The sequence below is a fragment of the Triturus cristatus genome, chromosome 7, assembly GCF_964204655.1.
Source record: "Triturus cristatus chromosome 7, aTriCri1.1, whole genome shotgun sequence".
Classification (NCBI taxonomy): domain Eukaryota; kingdom Metazoa; phylum Chordata; class Amphibia; order Caudata; family Salamandridae; genus Triturus; species Triturus cristatus.
Window position 1 is genome coordinate 1,597,438,451 of NC_140590.1, and position 24,159 is coordinate 1,597,462,609.

The 24,159-nt window shown below is 43.3% G+C and overlaps 1 protein-coding gene across 1 annotated transcript in view; it reads left to right on the forward strand.

Annotated features, from left to right (window-relative positions):
• The window catches only part of EDN3 (endothelin 3), a 429,809-nt gene that overhangs the window by 216,160 nt on the left and 189,490 nt on the right, over positions 1–24,159 (forward strand). The gene's annotated exons all lie outside the window — the stretch shown is intronic.

Here is a 24,159-nt window from a genome sequence, read left to right on the forward strand (position 1 = left end):
TAGACCTTAGAAGGCCCCTCAAAACCGGAAAAGCCCTGGTGTCTTAGCACCAGCAGGTGGACCCTAGCAGTTGCAAGTGTGGGTTCACCTTGAAGGCCAGCCCACCACAATCCATACTGAAGTTCACTTCCAGTCTTGCGGGCAGGCCTACGAAGAAGCAGACCCTAGAGCAACAGTGACTCTGTCACTGAGGTCACAGGACCCCTGAGAAGAGCTGACTCCAGGGCAGTGCGACCGTTGTGACTGCAACGGGTGCTGACTTTGATTGGGGGTATTGTAAATTATGGTTTTAAAAGCACTTGCTGCCTCCTTCCTGGCCTACAGCAATTTTCGGCAATAATAAAAATGACATGATAACACCAGTGCATAAACTTCTTCCTAGACCGAGATCGGAGTTTTGTCTAGTGGAAGTTTTGACTAATGGAAAGATAGCACAGAGGGTTAATCTGCCTGCTGCAAAGAAAATGTACCATGCCCATCACAAAGTGCACATATTGTAAATAGGTCAGTGGGTTACTGCTTTTGTCAGTAAGATCATTTTGCTACTTGCAGTTTATAAGTTAAAATCCTAACAAAGAACAGTGAGCTATTAACTTTCATCTAAGAGCTGCATACAAACTGCAAGGTATAAACTAGAGCTTTATGTTTTTTCCCTAAGTCTTTGATTATCCAAATGTTGCAAAAAGTGTTCATTTGGATAGAAATCAATAATGATTATTAAAGCGATCCCCCCAATCATGGTATTAAGTTTTAAATTCTGAGTTTGTGTTTCTCCAGATCAATCACTATTAAACTATACTGCCTACTAGTATGGTTGTCTTGTGACTCCTACACCTTGTAGTCCTTTGTCTTATGTAACATTTCCTATACAGTGATTTACACACGTAAAATTTATTGTCTCTGTATACTGCTGACGACAGAAACTCAATGGCTCAGAAACAAATGGCTTGTGCTTCCACTTTTAAGCATATTTGGGACATTCTATGATTAGAAAAATATCCCACTTTGTGAATTTATTTTATGTCAATAACTCATATTAATCGTTAAATAATCATGTGTATCCATTGGTTGAATTACATAACATAATAAGCTGTAACTGGTCAGTGAAATGCCGAACAAATACTAAAGATTGGGATGTTTTGCCAATCCTGGCCACACCTCTAACTCCGCCCACTGACCCAATCCTCAGGTTATTCCCACCCTCTGATTCTCCGCACACAGTTCCCCTACTTTTTTTTCCCCACTTCGACCACTGCCCCCAAGTGATTGTGCAGTGCAGATCAGTGCAGGTCATCACGCATGCCACTGACCTGCTTATTTTTTGCAGATCATACAAATGAAAGGACATAATATGGCTTGCACTGCCAGTTCACTGTGTCCTGTAGCTGTGATGTGCATTCATCTGGGTTTATTTCCGCGTTTCGCGTTTTGTTTCCGTGATATCTATCTGAGATTTTCTCACTAAAAAGAATAACACGAAACGTAAAGACATCAAATGCGACTGGAAGTGAATGCAACCCGAAAGCATGCGGAGCAGCAATTAGCGCGCCTACACACAAGCCCTCTGTGTGCTGTTTACCGAATCTCTGTTGCACACAGTTGGGGAACGCAGATGGTGAAAAATAAAACCCTTTTATACCAGCAGCCGTGCATGGTAGTCTGGTTTTCTGAAGTCGCTTTCCCGGAATCAGTGGCTTGTACATTCATGGCAACTTCCCATGTCATCCCATGTTTGGTGCCGACGCGGTTCTTCAGCAGATAAAGGCAGCTTTCGCATCACGACAGGTGTCTGTGAGCCCACACTGCAGCAGGTTACATTATTAACACGAAAATATCCCTCTGCTCACAATTGTGAACACTTGTGAATGTACCGTGTGAGCAGGTGATATCTTGGAGGACACTCTCGGAATTCTCCGCAGGCCCCTTATTCAGACATTAACAGACTCATCTTTCGGTTGCTTACAACACAATGACCAGCATTATTTTGGTTTGTATAGTGCTGCATGCCGCACTAGTGGTGTCATTGCTCTTTAAACGTTGGTTCCTAAGAGGGCAACCTAAAAGTGAGATTTCCGGATAGTGCCAAGTTGTTATGAGAGTAGAGGCTTGGTTACAAAGGTGCTGCTTTAATTGGGGTGCATCAAGACAAGTGCAGCTTTGCAGCCTCACAAGCTCACTGTGGCATGTTGAATCCACGAGTGGTTTCAATTGGATAGAACTGCCCTTGTATAGCCCACTGCGCTGGATAGTCCAGTGGCAAAAACTATATTATGCTACAGTACAAGCTTTTTTTAAACTGACTTTCTGTCACGCACTTGCACATTTTATTCTAATCCTCCTTCATGTCAAAGTTCACTGATGTCCTTAACTTAAGTTGGGGCAGTGGGTTGTGAGGTTGCTCTTTCCCATTTATTGTTCATTGTTGATGAAGGTCTGTGTTAAAAAATTAGGACAGTGTGAGCTTTAATATCGATGAGAAATTCTCAAACCCAATACAAGCATCTTACAATGTATGCAAGTCACTTTCAAAATGAGCTAATCTAGTTGAGCAGGTTAAGTCAGCATTGTCTTTAATTTACTCTTATTTACAGATCCATGCATTGGTAGCTTTCCAGGCATAGCCCCTTAGCCTCGTTTCACAAGTCTAATGACCTATGCGAAGAAGGGGTTCACAGTGTGTTTTGCACTTTTTTCAAAACCCATTTTTTTTTTCTCTACAAAGAATTGAATTTATATGGTAGAATAACACTTTCCAAAGTTAGAACATTCCCTTCCCCCAGTAAACATACTTTTTTTAGTTTTATATAGTGCGAACTAGACTCGAGACATCGGGTATCAGAGCGCTTTACATGAGCACCAGTTTTGTTACAGAACGACACATTCATTTTTGTTAGGCGCGGGGAGATTGTGATTTGCCCAGAATCACAGGATTTTGAGCGTCTTTTCCGAGACTCGAGCCCCATTCCCCAGCTTCGAGGTTCACCGCTCTAGCCGTAAGGCTACATCCTCTCCCCAACTTACTTTACTTACTCTTGATCTTTGCAGAAGTCGTGTTTAACATGTTTCCAGAGTGGGAACTGTCATGAACAAGCATTAAAAATGCAATAGGTCTCGCCTTTTATTAAGTTAAAGCCATTTGCCTTGCTCTACAATACCATTAGCAAAGCAAATGGCTTTAACTTAATCAAAGGCGAGACCTATTGCATTTTCAATGCTTGTTTTAATTAACCAGTACTCACCAGTATGGACTACTGGCATGTTTTCGTGTTCTCCCTTTGAGTTCCGGAACTTCTGCTAGGACAAGGAGAGTACCAGTACTCATAGAGAAGACATTGGTGCTGTTGTGCTCAATAACTTATATTCAGGCCGTCGGCTCCAAGAAACTTCCTTTTTTTGCAACCTGAGGCTGAACCACACATCTTGTGAGTGGCTGACTGCAGCATAGAGTTAGCCAGTCAGAAAGCAGTTTATGCATAGACAACACTATCACTATGCAGCGGGTGGTCTCAGGGGTGTAGCTTGGTCTGTAAGATTTGGTGTGGGTGAGATTCAGATTTTCCAACAGAGAAAACAGACTTCTTTTGTAAAATAACCAACATTTTTTTAGGCTTTCAAAACAGAGAGGTAGCGAGTGTATGCGTTTTTGTCTGTGTGCGTGCAAAAATCTGAGGGGAATTCTGACAGACACCTCTTCGAAACACAATTCCAACTGGTTTCAGAGAGGTCAGGGGTTGTCCCACAAATCCCAATTGACATCCCCCTGTTGTTTAACACAAAAGAGGTAGAGACAGTTCTTAAGTCTATCCCAAGTGGTAAGGCACCAGGGCCTGACTGCATTCCAGCTGATTTATTCAAACAGGATTTTGATTTATGGATACCCCCTATATTACAAATTTAATTAACTCGATAGCTGGTGGAGCCCCAATTCCTGCATCATGGTCCGGAGCGGAAATCATCCCTATCTATATGAAGGGTGATCGTTCCGCTCCGGCCAATTATAGGCCCATCAGCTTAATTGACGCTATTCAAAAGATAACAGCACGTGTAATATTGGGTAGGATACAGGGCTGGATGTCTGAAAATGACATTTTATCTTCTTTACAGGCGGGGTTCCGGTGTCATATGGGGACTTTGGATCAGGCTTTTAGATTTGTCCTAATATATTGGAAGGAGGTCTTTTTGGGTAGGGGGATGCTCTTTGCTGCTTTTGTGGATCTAAAATCCGCTTTCGACCTCGTGCCAAGAGCAAAATTATGGGAGGTCCTATTGAGACTGGGGATGCCTAAAGAGTTAGTCTCCCTCGTGGTTAGACTCCACAAATCAACATATGCTCAGGTTCGTTGGGGGAAACCGGGCGAGGTTACAAAGAAATTTGAGGTAGGAAAGAGTGTCCGGCAAGGGTGTGTGCTGGCACCAACCCTGTTTTCTTTATTTATCAACGGGGTAGTGCAGTATTTTTTTAACCAACCAATGGACGCGCCGATGCTCGCCGGCCAAAAAGTGCCCCTGCTCATGTTCGCGGATGACACGCTGATATTATCCAAGACGAGACAGGGGTTGCAGTTAGCTCTGTCTCGTTTTGAGGAATTTTGCTGCGAACATGAGCTTGTGGTTAACGTAGGGAAGACTAAGTATATGGTGCTCCATGGGTCCAAGCCCGTTAAAGTACGAGTCCTTATGGGCGGGAAACCTCTGGAGCAGACAAAAGTCTTCACCTATTTGGGTGTCACTTTTAGCGATAAATTGAGCTGGGATCCCCAAGTTAAGATCCTCGCACTGAAACATACTCAATTAGCGGGAGCATTGACCAAGGAACACAGGCTATCATTAACTAAGCCAATAGCTCCAGTGGTCAAAATTTACACGACTAAAATCATTCCCGCTATTTTATATGGTGCTGAAATCTGGGGGTTTTGTAACCTGACCCAATTGTCCACAGCCCAGAACAAATTTATGAGATCGGTTGTGGGCCTGCCCCAATCGACACCCCCGTACTGCACTGCTGTTTGACTTAGGCTGTCATAGTATTGAGGACACTGCCCGCTATAGGCCGTTGGCCTTTGGAGGCGTCTCTGGATCACTCCAGAGCTCCATCTCTTTGCTAGGGCTTTGTCTGAAGTAAGGGGATTGGATCGCCTGCATAGGATCCCATGGCTGATTGGCATAAAATCTCTCCTTATTGACATGGGGATGGGGGAACTTTGGGAGAGACCTGAATCGGTGGAATTTACTTCAAAAGAATCCTATCGAGCAGCATATTGGGAGCTAATTAAAATAAGGAGGTTCTCCTCTGTCATTAGCCCAACTCTGTCCAGAGACTTTTTAGATCTAAAAGATGAACCCTGCTTGGAAAGCTATTGGGACCTTATATCAAAGCCATTAGACCGCAAGCTTTACCACCAATTCAGAGTTGGGTCATTGCCACTCCGGAAGTTTACATGTAAGTGGCAACCAGGAATTGGTGATGAGTGCCGATTTTGCCCGGATCATACTGAAGATATTGACAGTCTCCTATTTGTATGTCCGGTCTATCACAATCCTCGTAGCTTGTGGCTAAAACCAGCATGTCGGTCCTTAGGAACTAGCTCTGCGATGGCCGCTAAGAGGCTGCTGAAATCTGGCTACAATGAGATCGCAGTTATAGGAGTAGCTAAGTTCCTGAGTTGGGCATGGGTGTTGCGGATGAAAAACGGGGGGCCCTAATAGCTAAGATATTTCCCCTTGGGGTATCGAACGAACTACGTGGAATTATGTATTTTTATGGGTTTTTTTACGATGTGCTCAAAGTCTTGTGCGTGGGATATATTTAATCTTGTATTAGGAACTGTTTTAATATGTAAATATAGGTTTTTTTTTTTTAAAACCTTGCTAAGAAACTTGTAAACCAGTGTTGGGTCTTGGTATGGTATATATGTGGCTGCATCTAATTTTAATATACTGACTGTTTTGTCTTTTAAGATGAATAATCGCAATAAAGACTTTTTTTAATTGAATTGACAGACACCTCACCATACCCAAAATCGGAGAGTCATCTCAAACCACACCATAAGCACCTATACCCAATTATTCAGCAGAAGATACATTTCTTAGAGGGGTGTAACACCCCCATCCCTCTGATCTAGGCCCCTGCCTGGCCCATAAAGGTTCTTGTGCTTCCCTGGCCTTCGCTTCCAATTGCTAGATTCGGTTCACCCAGGATGGAATGTGCAGGCTGTTGCAGAAGGAAGTTTAAGAACGCCTTAAGTTTCTGGTAGGCTGCAGGAAACTAGTCTTGCTTTAGCCATCGGTGCAGCACATGCATTTGCATTACTGCTCAAAGCTAGTCAAGTCCAACACTTTCCTAAATGTGGGAATGCTGTAATCATTAGTCACAGACACAATCTATTCTACCAACAGGAACAATGACCGCTACTTGTTGTATCTGTATTTAGCCTGTAATGTGCCCAAGTGTACTTCTAGAGTAACATGGGGATAGTCGGCTATATATGCCTTGCCCAATATAAAACTTGTATTATTTCAAACCAGTGTCAGTGAATATTCCAAACTCCAAAATAAATTGGCAGAGGGATGACACGTAGAATGAATTTTTATCATGCTTTTTCCCAATGGCAAGTTTTATTATGGTAAAGAATTGTGTCCAGCCAAAGTTTAAATGTTAATTTGTACCTGTTACATACCTGCCAAAGGTTTGATGTCTTCTCCAGGCAAAACCAGGAGATTGACACACTTTTGTTGCAACTTGAGCAGAACAATTATCTTTGTATTAGATCAGGGATACAAGTAAAGCCCGGGGTCACATGCGGCCCTGCTGACCTTTAATTGCGTCCCCAGGGCAACAGCAGCACTCAACTGCTGCTCACTTGACTGAAACAAGCCGTGAAACAAACAGGCGTACTTTATTTTACACGTTAATTAAAGCCATGTTAAAGAAAACAAGCATTGGCATAGCCAAACGCCTTTGGGACCTTATAAGTGTTTAGCCATGCAACAGTTGATGTTGTTGCACCAATGATATGATGCTGCATAACTAAATACTTATAAGGTCCCAAAGGCGATTCCTATTGGCTATGCCGATGCTTGTTTAATCTAAGTTTTATCACAAGCCAACGGATGCCACGTTCGGGCAGCAGCAGGTTTTCTTTTCTTTGCATTTTTGTGGCGTTTAGTCGCAATAAAATATAAATAAATACAAAATTTGCACCTGCTTGCACATGCCAAGCCTGGTGGATTTGTCAATGCTTGTTGTAAATTTTGGTGAGCGAAATAGCAGGTACACTGCAGCAAAGATCGCCTTCGACCTCCAGCGAGCAATCACAATGCAGAAGGGAGGCCGTCAATCGGATGGCATGATCCCTGCCTCTCCCACATCAAATACCTACCACGGTAGAACCCAGTGCTTAGACTATGAACCATTTAACATTAAACTATACAAGACCTTTACAACTAGACAAAATATAAGGGGAGGGCTGTCTCCTGTGTGTCTCTGGAGCCTAGTCAATACTTCCTTTTCGGGGAACGCCAGGCTTGCTGCTCACACAGACTTCCATTATAGGGCCGAACTACCTGGGACCCTGCGCGCCCTCTCTTTCGGATTGAATGTCCGCATTGTTCTGTCCCCATCTGCTCGGAAAATCTGCCTGCCTTCCTGACAAAGCAGTGTACGGCTCCCTGAAGTCTGCAAGGTGAGCTCGACAGGCGAGTTTATGCAGATCTTTTGGTTTTTTAAAGCACCAACATGCTGCCTTACTGTGGCTTCAGGGAGCTTTGTGCAACTCGATGGCCATCCCAGAATATTTTGGGCCAAATGCAAGGTACTGCTCTGCATTGGCTGACAAGTATTTATCCTGTCTGCTGATGCAGAAAAACATTGGCAAAAGCAGGGGCAGAGCCAGAAGATCCGCAAAAACAAGCGAATGGAGAGATCTATTGGCTTTGCCAAAAACGCTTCGGTTAAACGTGGAGGTGATCTGTTTCCTAAGCCACCTTTAGTATCTAAATACATGCAATAGCGCTTTTTACACTGCCTTTGGCTAGGGTGGCGCTACAAAAATACCACATACTTACAAATATACATACACTCACAGCAGTTTCGAATCCAGGAATAAGGACCCCACAGTATAGCAGTAAACGTAAAAAAAAAATATTCATAAAGACAGTATACGGCGAGCGCAGCGTTAGACACAAAAGCCGCTAGAAGTGTTACTGTTAAACGATGAAAAGTTATGGATCTCGCTGACGATTCCAGGCTAGTTTTGTTTGGCTTTTCTGTCTCTAAAAGTGGCCAATGCGAGCATATGTACACAGGAGTATAAAAAGCCCTCACAACGAAGGATCGGTAACCACCCCCCTGAGCTCCATCTTGAGTATGACACATCAGAGATATTTTTCCCACATTGCCCCCACCCTCCGCAATGAGCACAATCACTGCTCTTCCTGAAAGAATACAAAATATTCACCACGTTGTCTTGGAGACTTATGAGAACTCTAGTTGCCATAAAGGTATGGAACCCAGTGCGGTATCCGCACCTGTAAGACACCGCGGTGGTTAAATCTCTTTCTGGAGAGATCTGGGTGCAAAACATACGACATAATGTCCCATAGTGATTCTAAGAACAAAGCCGATAAACACACAAATGAGCCATGCAAGAGCAAGAACTTGGAACTGAGACGTATCTTTAGGGCACAGGCGTTGAGTATGCGGAAGTGCTAGTTGTGAATTAAAAAACATTGAGACTTTCAATGCGAAAAACAAAATGCCTGTCACCCGAAATCCATCATATGCGTTCACCGTCACACAGGCTTAAAATAAATATATGTTCTCTTCTTTGAAAAGTACGGTTTCCGACAGACCGCTCCCTTGTCTGCCTGCTAGTCCCCGTAAAAAAGTCAAGAATGCGAAAAAGGTTTGTCTCGGCCTCCACTGTCCGGACACCTCCAAGCCCAGGAGTGAGAACAGGGGAGGTGAGAGGAGGGAGGAGCCATTAGCAGGACGAAGCAAAGAGCCAGCAAGAAAGTGAAAGCACTCGTGGATGTACAGTATCTACTTTGCGGTGCCATCTGTTTCTAATTAACGCGACCGCGAGACAGACTAATGTAAACCAGCGCGGGCGCGATAGTTGGAAACAGATGGCGCAGCTGCTCGCTCCCGTAAGGTAAACGCCGTACATGCACGAGTGCTAATTGGAAACAGTGTAGTACATGCATGAGTTTCCCAAAAAGTCCTGAGTGATTCCAAGAGGTCACTCCTAAGCAACGCTTGCGTGCTGCCTAGGCGAGACCTAAAAAGGTGTCCTAGACAACTTATCTTTAGGAGCACCATTAGCTTTAAAGACATCTTGCACTAAACATGTAAAAACATGATCCACTTTTTTGAAGTTTGCCGAGTTTATTTTATTAACAAACATGAGCGTTTTACCTTAGCAGATCATATTGCACCACTGCGTTGAAAGGCATTAATTAGCAGTGATAGTTTTGAAACATGATCTTGGAAACTTTCATGCCGCCCCCCCCCATTCTGACAACAATGTCATTAGTGAACCAAGAGGCAAGACGTGCCTGGTGCACCTTGTGTCTATCCCAGATTGTTATATAATTGGAACAACATTATAGTTTATTAAATAAAACAGAAAATAAGGTTTTGTACAGCACACATTTTGAACTCCTATATTTTAAGGGGCTCTCATATTTGGTAATGAAGAAATAGGAGGAGTGAAATAAAAGTGAAATTAACCAATTGCCTAGGATCACTCAATTTCATCATGTGTGGAACTAATACCAAATTTTCTGGTTTCACATTTTGAAATTTAGCCATCAGATGAGTATCTCTTTCCCTCTCACGTTTTACATTTGAAGTTAATGGTTTGAGAATAGAGCATTGGCGGCAGACAGAAGTCAAATGAAAACTCGGTTTGTTGTCCACACCATGCATCTGCTTCACGTCGCCCTACGCCTACCTTTCGTCATCCGACCCTCGCATTGCTGGCATCGATGCAGCCCTCGGACAAGCCACAAACAGTACTTTGTGTCCCCCCCAGGCCTCCTGAAAAAGGTTTGCGGGTACTCATGTATTAGGTTTTCAGGAGTCTGATGTTGCACTGGCATTCCTGCATGGGCCATTGTTCATCTTACCTACAGCAAGTGTAAGTGGAGGTAGAGGCAGAGCAACCAAGTTTCCCAGATCCATGCGCGAGTAGGTCTTCCAGTCTTAGTTTTTTCTTTGCATTCTGGTACCAGTGGTGTTGATGTTATACTACTATAAACAGGACTACAAGTATAAAGTGCAAATGAGACACATTGACTGAAGGAGCAAATTACACATGAACCTGGGAAACTTCAGAGCTCTGGAGAGGGAGCAAAAAAGAGCGAAAATAGATGAACGGAGAGATCGCGCCTTATCTCAGAGCCTTACAGTAACCATGTTGACAAAGACATAACTGTAGGACATGGTGGTGCCTACACTTTAGCAGAAGGTGGAAAGATGCACAGACTAGGCACGGCCAGCATGTTACCTGGTCAGAAACCAGCACCAATCACATCCCAATGATGTCATCTGTCATGTGTCCACAAACCTATAACATCTTGGAGACTTCTCTCACTGCCAAGAGTTGTTTTTATATGCCAGTATCCTTGGTGAACTCAAGATTGTGCATTAGAGATGACGAGGGCAACCCCTATGGTCACTTCCATGCCCTTTGGAACCCTCCACAGTGTGTTGGCCTGCTGTTTAATGCCAGAGTGACCGAAAGCCTTGTGACAAAGTGTTGTAGCAGCTTGTCTAAGCTAACCCGAGCTGAGAACAGGACTATTCCGTACCCAGCGCTGAATTTGAGCTGGTGGTTTCCGATGCTCAGCACCAGCAATTAATGTCAACACCGGAGCTCGTGACAGTCAGCCTCAAGGCGGTGTTGTCTAGCTAATTCAGAGATGACCACAACAACAGTTAATTATTAATTCAATATACATTAAAATTAAAATGCCTATTACCTGCTGCCCAACCCATTCTTAAACTTTGGGGGCTTGAAACTGTCCGAATTATAACACTTGCAGTGTGTGGCGATCAGTAGTTATGTTGTTACTTTCATTGGCAGCGCTGCCAAGCAGCGCCGCCAGTGGCAATGTGTGGTGCCAGCCTCCTGACTAGAGCGCTGGCACTTATGTTTTTTTTTTTTTTTACTACAAATTAAGCACTGCCTGTACCTGTGAAGATTTCTCTTGGAGCCACTTAATTTTGCTGAGAGAGAACACCACATAAAAATCTGTAAGGATTAACCAACCACCTAACAACAACACCATGCGCCATGAGGGTTCTTGACTGGCAGGCTGCACTGCTGCCTGTGGGGTTCACACTCGTGGAGGAGGCCTGTAGCTGCGGGGGATGGGGGGGGGGGGGTAGTAGATGTAAGAATGGTTTGTGCATCTGTATGAAACAGATATGTATAAAAAAGAGAGCATGTAAAAGAATATGTGTGAGACAACATTCATAAGCCAAAAACGTGTGCGAAAGTGGGTATGACTGAGAATGAAAAGAAGTATAGTGTGTGTAAGAGTTGAATGGGACAGAATGTGTTTTCGTGGGGTTATGAAAGGGAAGTTTAAGTGTGTGATGGGGTGTGTTGGAGCGTGTGTGTTTGTGTGTGGAAGGTGGGGGCTTTATTTGACGTGCCTGAGCATTCACAGTGCAGGCGTGTGTAAAAAGTCCTTTTCTTTCATTCCCACACCAGCCCAGTTACGGCCTTTAATTATTCGGCAGAAGCAATTACCTCAGCAGTGTGATTTAGAGATGTCATGTTTGTAGCAGCATTTCGGACTCAAAAAAACCTCGACCCCCGTCTGCTGGAAATTCTTTTTCTTTTCTTACACGAGGAAATTGAATTGACTGTAGGGTAATTGTTGAAATTCTATGTTGCCAACTTGATTAACAAAATATCGCCAGCTTTGTGAGCAAACGATGCAGCAGTTTTACCTTAGTAAAGTCATATGTATTGAAAAATGGGCTACTGTGAGGGTGACACTAATTGTAATAATTCGGAAGGACCATAATCAATTTTTGAATTGGTAAACAATTACTTCATGACCCCTAAAATTGAAGGCCAAGGGTTGGTTAGCAGAAAGTGTGCAGAGTCAGGAAAAGTAGAATCAAACGGTCAATCTACAATAATTTGCACTAATCGTGTTTTAAAATTATACAGGCAGACACCACTTTCTTGAGTAAATGTTTAAGTATACTAAAAGTTTCCTGATAATTTTAAGTAAGAAAAAAAGATGACAGGATAAATCTGACGTGTCGCAGATAACTTATTGTCTAAATAAATGGCAAGCAAATTAACTTTCACCACTAGCAGAGGAGAAAGCCCAAGTGTTGTCGGCCATAGGGAATCTCTCCGTCTAAATGTGTATTGGGAGATCCTCGTGTGTTTCTGGAGTTTTTGGTTTAGATCATGGCCCTATTGGGTTCAGGTTGTCCTTCAATTTTAGCCTATGTGGCCATTAGGCATTGGAATTATGTGTGGAGATGGAGCGATCCCTCCTCTAAGTTGTGATGGAGGAGGGACCCCTGTGTCCGTGCTCTAAAGGGTTGCTTAAGTCCTTCCTTTGGTCCGCTCTTACCATTCGCAAGGTTGAGTGATGCCCGAGTCAATGGTGTCGATAGTTCCGCTTCCTCTTGTACCCATGTTCCTGAGTTTTTCAGTGTTCGCTCTGGTTTCCTCTTCTGCTCCTACTGGGCTCAGAGTTGGGCCTGGACTTCTTTGGTTTGTCCTCTCCGTCCCAGTTATCCTCTCTGGTCGACTTTGTACCTGAGGTCTTAGACCTTGGTCGTTTTGGCTTCCTCTTGTACCCCTGACTCGGCATGTAGTGTGTGTCATTAGGCCACGGCTACTCTGATTTCTAAGAGCACTCCCTACTGAGTTTTCAGCTTGTGGATTAGGTCTTGGTCGTTCTGGCTTCCTTTTTCCTTCTTGCGGAGCGTGGAATTAGTGGTATTAAGTCACGGTCACGCTGCATTCTGTGGATGCTACCTATTGTGCTTGGAGCTTTTGGATTTGGTCTTGGTTCTTCTAGCTTCATTTGTGTTTGCTGCTGAGCTTGGAGTTTTCGGGTTGGTCCTTGACTGTACTGGTTTCCATGCTTGGGGATTTGGCCTTGGCCTCTTCGACTTCCTCTTGTGCTTCCTACTGGGGTGGAAACGTACATTAAGTCTTGGTTTCCGTAGGCTGCTGTTGAACTTAGATTTTGAAAGGGTTGGTTTTTGAATGCCGTGGTTGATTTTTTTGCTCCCTACTGGCATTGACGATTGAGCTGTTGGTACTTGGCTTTAGCTTCCTTGATTAACAGAGGTCATGGTTCAAGCATCCTTCTGTGTCTCCCTTCATTGATTTTCATTTGTTGTATTGAGCTAAGGGTTGGCCTTAGACTTTGCTGTATGCTCCATAATGTGTCAAGAGTCAATTTTCTGGCTGTATTTATTCCATTGATTTAGTTTCATTGACTTTCCTTCCCCTTGGATTGATCTCGTTCTACTCAGTTAGGTGTTGGAGGGTTAACTGGTCCTTATTTTCTAGAGTGCAGCTGAGGTGAAGTATGGATAGTGACTCTGTCCTGCTATTCGCTCCTGCCTTCTGCCCACTTCCTTAGCAATTGGTTGGCTCGGCTGGTTGCTTCATGAATTACTGGCTTAGTTTGTGGGGATAGTCCGCTTCTGGGCTGTGTGACGAATTCCCTGGCATGACTTATTTTCCTTAGGCAGTGTCGTATCGCACACTCCACATCTATATAAAAGAGATTTTCTGACATGGCCTGTTGATGTTCTTGGACTTCTGCCTCTGGTTGTTTTTGGTAACACATATCACTATAGGGTCCTGTGCATTTTTTCTGTCGTTGTCTGGGGGGTTTGTTGACTTTCTGATGACACTTTAATGATGGATGGGCAGTTGTTTGAGAGTCTGGCCCAGCACTGTTGGTTTCAGTTCTCATGAAAGAGAATGCACTTTTGGTGGGTCTTTGTCTTTGCAATAGGCTGTTCTTTTTTCTGGATCTGATCCTGGGGTTGAATATTGGCTTCTTTTGTGCCTCTCTCTAAGCTCCTTGCTGATGGCCCTAGATTCTTTCATTATGTCTTTCCGCTGCTCGTGTTGATAGTTAGCTCCCTCTTGACACTTGTGGCTCTTTCATTCAGGTTTTCTACTACTGGTCTGGTTCTCCTGGCCTTTCAGTTTTATTTCACAGTTGGAAATTGGTTGCTTCTCCTGTGCCTGGTTTGTTCTCGGCAGGGTTAAGCCTCTGATCAGGTGCACTGGTCTACCTATAATTGATCGGTTGCCCCATGGTATCGGGCCAGTGCCACGCAGTAGTCTCCACCTGAGGATTTGATTACTGCAACATTTGTTTCCTGCATTCATTGCCTTGAGAGATATTGTGCCCGTTCTTCTGGGGCATCTTGTGCAGTTTAGAAGTTACTTTTGCTTCATCGTGACCAGGTTGTAAATAATAAAGCTCTGGCATACACCTATTTACTAAGGACTTGGACAATGATGGGCTGAGGCAGTAATGCACTAATTACTTACCAGTAATCTTAATTGCACCTATTACCCTTTCTAATCCTAGTACTGACAGCTCTATCTCTCTTCCTGCATTGTCTTCACCTTGAATCCTGATACTTGGGGATTTCAGAAATTACTGTGGATCTTCTCCTCTTGATGGTCTCTTGTAAGGGATGGGGCCTGAGTCAGAGGATGAAGCAGGAGTGGAAGGAATCTTGTTTTAAATTTTTGCTGGTCATCTGGTCCCTGGTTTAAGGTGGACACACTACATTACCAAGTACTGGGGCGAGGAAGGATAATCGAAGTAACGAAGATTATAGTTTAAATAATCGGCACAATCCTAGAACCGAGAATGGTCCATTAAAAAAATTAGCTACCAATTTTGAGATACATTCTACATGCTCTTTCAGACAATCAGAATTCGGGAATTTGATCATCAAAAGTGCATTTACGATACTGACAGATTTGTCAGTATGCAGAGTTTTCACCATTGTAGATATGGGGTTAGGGGTGGGACAGGGGACACCTTGCAACAGTAAGTGAACTTCCACAAACTTTTTATGTTTATGAAGATTTGTGTATATCTTGCAGATAGGTATATTTCCTACCAGGAAACGCACACAAATTTACCATTGTGAAATGTTCATGTCAATCACCCAGTGATATAAAGAGGGGAGTGGAAAGGGGCTCATTGGAGTGAACATATTTTTTGTCTAGCGAGGAAATAAATGCAATTGTGGAATTCTTCATGACTGGAGTTTGTGGTATAGATTAACAAGAGTACTCCTGCAATATTTTGTGAATCCTGTTAAAATGGAAATCTACACTAAACACAGACGAAATCAAACGGGAGAAGATTTCCAGCTTTAAGAAACTCACATTTTTAAATTAGACTATTAGTAATTGTGAGGTCTTTCCTAGTCATGCCAACTTTAGATGGAAGGATAACATTTTCAGAATAGCCTTCCCTTACTGCAAGTATGAAAACTAATATCCTGTCTGTCACGGCTCTTAGTCCTCTGCCGAGGGCCGCGAATCTGACTTCTAGGCCTAGGCTGAAGGCATGAGCCTATAACAAGGAAGAGCAGCTTTAACAACAAGTACAGCCGCAGGCAGAAGGGCTATAAGGCTATTAGAACATTCCACCCACTGAGGATAATGTGTTCCAAATTTAACACAGGAGAAACACAGAGACAGACATTGGAATATTGCAGCAGAAGGCTTATAGCAGCCATTATAAGCCATTATTAGCTATCAGCCACTTCATTGTCTACAATGGAGCTCCTAATGTTCCGGTGTTCTAATTTACATTAAACTCATTCAGGGATTTCGGTGACCTAACGAGCCACAAAACTGCAAAGCCAGAAATCACATGCTTTGTTTCTATATGTACGTCATTGGACAATCTTAATTACATCAGCGGGACCATTAACCATGCCTTAAATGCACCTATAAGTAAGTAAGTATATACTTTATTTAGATATAAAAATATCCTTAAAGAACACCTCAAAGAAACACAGCAATACATTTTAAAAACAGAACCTTAGCATAAAAACAGTAGTTGATAGAAACTTCAAATTACAATAAAAAACTTCACCGATATATCAATGGAATGAGGACTTAGTGTGCAAAATGCAATGACCAGTATAACGTTTAAAGTGCATTTAAATTCAAGTATTTGACAAAGACCGTAAATACAGTCCATGGACCATAAAATGACAGCCAATTGTGCAAAGCAACAGTCAGATAAAAAAGTGTTAGCAGCATTTGAGAAATCACAAAATAAAATGAAATAACTCTTAAAAAAGCATAAAAACAAACCAACCCATTACTGCTTAAGAGAGCGGTAGGCATGTCGTAAAAGAATTGTAAAAGCAATATTTAAACCTGTGTTTTCTGGCATTAATGCTGCAATAATTGCTTGTCTGCACGTTCGGATTCCCAGCCTGTTCCACTCAGTTTTCAGTTTACGTCTACGTTGTGACATAAAAGATGGACAAAGACAAACTATATGCTCCATGGTTTCAGGAGACATGCCGCACCCCCTGCAGATTACATCCTCTGACAGACGGCGCCAGACGGGCAGATCTTTTAGAAATTGCCAATCGCCCAGTCTGGTAGCCATAAAGCTAATTTTTAGGTGCAAGGAGTAAGTGCAAGATAAGTAAGATGCGGGGGATAACCGACCATATGAAGACATTGTTGCCCAAACATGTCTGCGTTTGGCAAATTGGGCTTTATCTATGATCAGGGACCTCATTCGAATACAGTTCTTAATGCTAGTTTTAAATGCTGATTTACTAGGGTTGAGGTCCCATAATACACCTGCAGACATTTCTTGGATCGAGTCCTTAAAAAGGCGGCTGTAAGAGCCGCGTGGATTTGTCTGGGAAATATCCAACCAAATTAAGGACTCCAATGAGCCTGGCTTTGCCTGTCTCAATTTATGGCACAGGTTTAGATACATTCCAGTGGCTGAAATTTCATAGTTTAATAGACAGAATTCTAGTCTGATCTGTGCAGCAGAAGCTGATTTGGGCAAGTGGAGGATTTTTTTGTAGAGTTTCGTCACATGTTGGTTAAAAGAGGAGTTTAGTTTCCCTCTAAAAATCTCAGCACCATAAGTCAATGTAGGCCCTATTTTTGCTCTCATAACGTCCAGTAATGGGGACAGGCTTGGGCCAGACAAATTTCTTGAGAGCTTGCAGAAATTTACCTGTAGGTTCATGGCTTTTACTGAGATGACCTTACGCTGTTGGTTAAAGTTACCCCTGGAGTCAAAGGTGACCCCAAGATATTTATAAGTGTTTCCTATTCTGAGGCTATAGTTGTTGAACAGCCAGCCGCCCCCACGGTGTAGTTTTCTACCAAAAGTGACCACTTGGGTTTTCTTTAGATTGACCTCCAGCCCGTTCATGGTTGTGTAGACTTCCAGTCTGTTTAATAGCCTCTGCAGCCCTACCCGTGTCAAACTAAAAAGGACCAAATCGTCGGCATATAAAAGATTGCTTATCGGTACACCTCCCATCTTGGGCGAGTGACTGTTCATTTCTTCAAGGGAGGATGGCAAATCTGCTATGAACAGATTGAAAAGAAGGGGGGCCAGCACACATCCCTGTTTGACTCCTCTAGTTGTCATAATTTTCCGAGAGAGATGTGTGCCGGTCCCCAACTTCACTTGTACCCACGTGCCCGAATGGAGTTGGATGATCGCATCCAGGAGCTTGTCTGGGATCCCCCATTTTTTTAGCTTCCCCCATAGAGCGGCCCTTGGTACCCGATCAAATGCAGCTTTAAAATCTATAAAACAACAAAAAACCATTCTGGATGTGACTAATGCTTTATTCACAATAATAGACAATGACAGTAAGTTGGTCATGGTGCCAGAGGTGGCGGTGAAGCCAGTTTGGTTCAATGGAATCAGATTGTTCTGCTCTACCCAATGTCTCAGTTCCCCCAATAATGTTCCTGCAAAAAACTTGGCTTCAATATCTAACAGAGCTATTAGTCTATAATTATTTGGAGAAGCAGGAGAGCCGGACTTGTAAATCGGATGGATTATTGCCCCTCGCCATGAATCCGGTATGGTTGAACTTGTCAGTGCACAATTGAAAAGATTGGTTAAATATCTCGACCATAAATCAATGTTTGTTTTAAACAGGGACTGTGGTAGGCCGTTTGGACCCGGAGCGCCATCAGATCTTGCTTTTGAAAGAACTTTGGTGACCATTTCTTGAGTGACTTGTAGATCTTCACTTCGTAGATCTGAGCGGACCATAGAGCTACTCCTGATCAGTTGTGGGTTGAGTGTCAGTTGTTTGGGAACAGATAAAACTGTAGACACAGAGACCTCTGAGGCCCTAAAATGGTCAGTCAAATAGGCAGACCAGGCCGCTTCTGCGATGTTTGCTGACCCGGATCTAGAGGAGCTGAAGTTTTGGCGGTTGATTAGGGCCCAGAATCTTTTAGAGTTACAGCTTTTGCTCTACCATAGAAGTTTGCACCAAAATTGGGCTAGATGGCGTCGTTTATCAGATTGTATTGCATCCCTGAGTAATTTTTGGATTGCTTTATACCCATTCAAAAACTCATTGTTTCCTGGGGATGTCTTAAGAGTCCGCCTTAAATGCACCTCTATCTAAAGTCTCATTCCAGTCTATTTTTTGTTAAAGAATTTAGTTTTTTTGGCCTTTCACGAATAACACCCAAATGAAAGCCGGAATATAACACTGCAACATTAATATTCACGCTTACAAGAAACAAGGCATCTACATGAACACTTCAGGCACTGATCTTGTGAGATGAGGTTACCATATCAGAGCAAACTGCACCTCCATTCATCTCTATCAGAAAGATTTCCACATCTGCCCCCTCTGCTCCAGGTTGAGAGCCATGAAACCTCAGATTGGCCGCATGTATGTGGATTTCTAAGCGTTTGCTGAAAGTAGCCAGGGTTATGTTCTTATTTCGAGAGCTACAGCTTCATGGAGCTAAGATTCCATCAGTGTTGTTAGGGAAATGGCATAGACTACTACATACTACTATGTATGTATGTGGTATTTGTATGTGCTCAACCCTAGGCACAAAGTAGCAGCCCATATAGCCAGGTTTTCAGCCATTTCCTGAATCTGGAGAAAGTTGCATGTTGAGGTGGGAGGGTAGCCTGACAGCTGCTAAACAAAAGGCCATTCCACCCGTGCAAACTCTTTGTTTGGCTCGGACATGCTACCAGAAACAGATAAAAGATCTCAAAATAGGGGTGGAAACATACCATATAAACGTAGCAGCAAGGACTTTAGGAGAAGATAGGTAAATGAAAAGAAGGCAGTGGAACTCGGTCACCTCTAATCTTGGACTCCTCTCCATGTGTATTTAAATGGGTCTCCGTCTTTAACTAAAAATGTAGTGGTTTCACATTTTTTTTTGTCACTTCCTCCTTCTTAAGGATTTTCTCGTTCCTTATCACTTTCCCTCCCAAGATCTATTTTCCATTCTCACCCTTGCTGTCAGGGTTTCCTCTTCAGAGCTGTGTCTATAGACACATTAGTAGTAGTCTACATGTAACAATACAGGTAGGACAACATAGTAAGGCGAGAACTTGACTCAGGCTAAATGACTGTCTCTCCTATTATATGATCACAAGTCTTATTGGAGCCAAACCCAGCATCTAAGACTCTCCCAGTCTCACGCCTCTGTAGATCATATGTGGCAAGGATTGCTATATATGTGCATTACTAAAATTTATATTCATGTGCTTGAACATCTTCCTTAATGCAATTCCTCTAGAGTTCAGCCAATAGATGCTTTGCTCTGTGGTCGTTTACCAATGCTGCGCTGGAAAACGGAAAAAAGAGAACCAACGTGTGAAATGCATTGAGGTTTATGTAACATGTCAGTGAGCCACCTTAACTAACAAGACATAATGAGTATATGTTATAAAATTAGGGTACCCGTGCCTCTCTGCTATCAATTACTTCTAGACCCAGGGATATTTGGCAACCATTGAGGAACTATTTATAATCCATTGCAGATGATTCTGATAAAAATTCGGCGATGGAAATATGCTGAACCACGCAGGGCACCATTATTATATTCACCTCCAGGCAGAATGACGTGGGGCCAAATTTGTGCGTATGAGAGATATGGATGAAAACGTTAGCAAGATTTCAATAATGCTGGCTGTTAGCTTTCATCAACTATTTTCTATTGACTTACCAAAGCTTGCAACCTAACAGCAAGTGCCATTGCACCTCAGTGGCCTCTCGGATTCCATATTTATTTTATTCCCTCTGTTCGGCTTCCTCTGAAACAGTTTGTTACTTGCAATATTAACCCCTTCGCCGCCCGGCCCGACCCTACCTTCCCCTCTTCCCAGTGCCACGCCATATTTTGGCTATTTGAGGTAGTTCGCGCTTAGGCCCCTGTACCTTTATGACCACTTAAGGTATCCACGCAAAATTTGAGTTATTTTCTTCCAACATCACAGGGATTCTAAAGGTACCCAGGGTTTGTGGATTCCCCTGGAAGGGGACCCAGAAATTAGCCAAAATACAGCTTTTTTTAAATGGGAAAAAAGGGCTACAAATGAAAGCATCTGTTTTTTTTCCCCTGCAAATGGTATCAACAAAGGGGTTGTGGTGCTGAAATCATCATTTTAACTGCTTTCAGGGGCGAGCAGACTTTTGTCAGAAAAGCAAAGATTTTTACACAGTTTTGGCATTTTTCTGGGACATAGCCTATTCTTGCTATTTTTGTGCTTTCAACCTCCTTCCAGTTAGTGGTAAATATGGGTCTGAAAGCAATGTTGGATCCTGGAAAGCTATGCATTTCTGAAAAGAAGACAACATTTTAAATTTAGCAAGGAGTCATTTGTGTAGATCCTTCAAGGTTTTCATATAGAAACTAACAGTTGAAAATAGACAAAAATTAAAAATAAGTTACAGAAAACAGCCATTAGTGCCAACATTTTCACCTGTAACTTCTACTAAGTATGACAGATGTTTGAAACTAATATACCATTACATCCGCTGGATCGTTCTGGTTGTGAGGATATATAGGACTTATAGGTTCACCCAGAGCCAATAATTGAGCAGCGTCTTGCAATGGTTTTTTTATTGTGTACCGGGTATATAGCAATTCATTTGTAAAATATAAACAGGGAACAATCGGTATGAAAGTCACCTATGTATTTCTGAAATAGTAACAAAATATAGAGTTTAGAAACAGTAGCTATTTGCACATCTCCAAAATTGTGGGTACCCATATCGGCACGTAAATTGTAGGCCATTTTTCAAAGTGACTTCTTTTTTACACATTGTCTTACATTTGGAAGGCAGAAATTCATTGAAAGTCAATAGGTAATAACAGTTGCTCCACAATTTTGTGTTCCCCTAAGTATCCGGATAAAAATGATACCTCACTTGTGTGGATAGGTGCAGTGGCCGCCCAAAACGCAACGTCAGCACTCCACATTTTCCCAGTGAAAACTGACCCTTTTTTTGCAAAGTGCTTAGCTGTAGGTTTTGCACCCTAACTCTGCCAGCACCTAGGAAAACCTACCACACCTATACATTCTTTAACGCTAGACACCCAGGGGAATCCAGGATGGAGTGACTTGTCTGGCTCTCACCAGGTTCTGTTACCCAGAATCCCTTGCAAACCTCACAATTTGTCAAAAAAACACATTTTCCTCACATTTCTGTGGTGGAAAGTTCTGGAATCTGGATCCACAAAACTCCACCCACCCCACATTCCCCAAAGTCTTCCAAGAAAAATGGTACCTCGCTTGTGTGGGTAGGCCTAGCTGAAAATTTAGCTGAAAAAATCACTTTTTTTCATACATTTTTGCGTGGAATCACCATGCTGGCACAAATGTCCTACCCCACAGCGTTCCCCTCAGTCTCCCGAGTAAAATGATACCTCACTTGTGCGGGTGTTCAAAGCAGATATGGCTAAAAATGGATTTTCCTAAAAATGTAGTGCTTAGAATTCTCGGTGCTATACCCTTAATCCCTATGTTTTGGGCTCTTCCCAGTCACAGGCCTTTGCCCCACCCACACAAGTGAGGTATCATTTTACTCGGGAGTACAAGGGGAACGCTGGGTGGTAGGACATTTGTGTCGGCACGGTGATCCCATGCAAAAATGTATGAAAAAAAGTGATTTATTCAGCTAAATTTGAGGTTTGCAGGGGATTCTGGGTAGGGAAACGTTAGGGGATCCATGCAAGCCTTACCTCGCTGGACTCCTCCGGGTGTCTAGTTTTCAGAAATGTGTGGGTTTGGTAGGTTTCCCTAGATGGCCGCCAAGCCCAGGGCCAAAAACTCATGGGACCACCTTGCAAAACCAGGTTGTTTTGTGTTGGGTAATTTTGATGGCGCCTCAATAGGTTTTGAGCCCTTGCCTGTCGCAGGTACTTGACCCACCCAAGCGAGTGAGGCACCATTGTTATCGGGAGACCTGGAGGAACGCTGGGTGTTAGGAAATTTTTGGATCCACGCAGATTCCAGAACTTTCCCACATGGAAATTTGAGGAATTTGTTTTTTTTTTCAGCTAAATTTGAGGTTTGCAGGGGATTCTGGGTAGGGAAATATAGAGGGACCCACGCAAGCCATACCTCGCTGGACTCCCCAGGTGTCTAGTTTTCAGAAATGTGTGGGTTTGGTAGGTTTCCCTAGATGGATGCTGAGCCCGTGCCCAAAAACTCATGGGACCCACCTTGCAAAACCAGGTTGTTTTGTGATAGGTAATTTTGATGTTGCCGCAATACGTATTGGGCTCTTCCCTGCCGCGGGTACTTGGCCCACCCACACAAGTGTGGTACCATTTCTTTTGGAATACTTGGAGAAATGCTGGGTGGTAGGAAATTTGTTGTTTCTATCTGAAGCGTGAACATTTTGGCACAATAATGCAAGGAAAATGTGAGAGTCACATTTTGAGTTTTGCAGGACATTGTGGGTAAGATAATTTGTTGGGATCCACAAGAGAGACATCACCATGTACTCCCATGGGTGTTTAGTTTACGACAATATCTACCGTTGGTAGGTTTTTCTTAGATGGAATGTACACCTTGGCAGACAGACACAAAAGATAAATATTACTGCACAGACATCTATTTCTCAAGCACACACACCTACTGGTTGGATTTGGCATGAGGACGATGGATGGTTCAGTATATAAAATTTTATTAACAAGAGATTCCACAAAAATGAAATGCACTGTCAGTAATTGAAAGGACAAAAAACTGAACCAGTGACTCGCAGCTCGTTAGCTGTAAAGCACGTCAAGGCCCCGACCGCTTTACAGGCCATCCACACACCTTTCATACGTGATACACACAAGACCGTTCACAGCAGCAGGCACGAAACCAACACATTACAACATTCACAAAAAGGGACAAGGTACACACTGCTCAAGAAAGAAAGAAAAGACAAATATTTCTGCACAACCATCTATTCCTCAAGCACACATACATACCGGTTGGATTGGGCACAAGGGTGAGTGGTGGTTCAACATATATAATTGTATTAACAAGAGATTTCACAAAAATGAAATGCACTGTTAATAATTGAAACTCAATCATTGACAAACGGCTGGTGAGCTGTAAAGCCACGACAAGGCACCAACCGATTTACAGGCCATTCATACGCCTTTCATACGTGTGCCGCATACACAAGGCATCAACTGCTTTACAGGCCATTCATACGTGTGCCGCATACACAAGGCATCAACTGCTTTACAGGCCATTCATACGCCTTTCATACGTGTGCCGCATACAAATCATTCATGCCGGGTGCCCATCACATTATAACATTCGCATCAGCAGACCGTGCCATTCAGGGGCCCATCACTTTCACACGCCCCCATCCTGAGACCGCAACCACACCAGCTGTTGGATTGCGTGGAGTGGCATTTCCGGAGCAGTGTGTGTATTGACGAGCAGCAGTGACTACTCACACACCGCCAGCCAAGCGCCAGTCCACGCACACCGCCAGCCAAACGCCAGTCCACGCTCACCGCCAGCCAAGCGCCAGTCCACGCACACCGCCAACCAAGCACCAGTCCACGCACACCGCCAGCCAAGCGCCACTCCACGCACACCGCCAGCCAAGCGCCAGTCCAC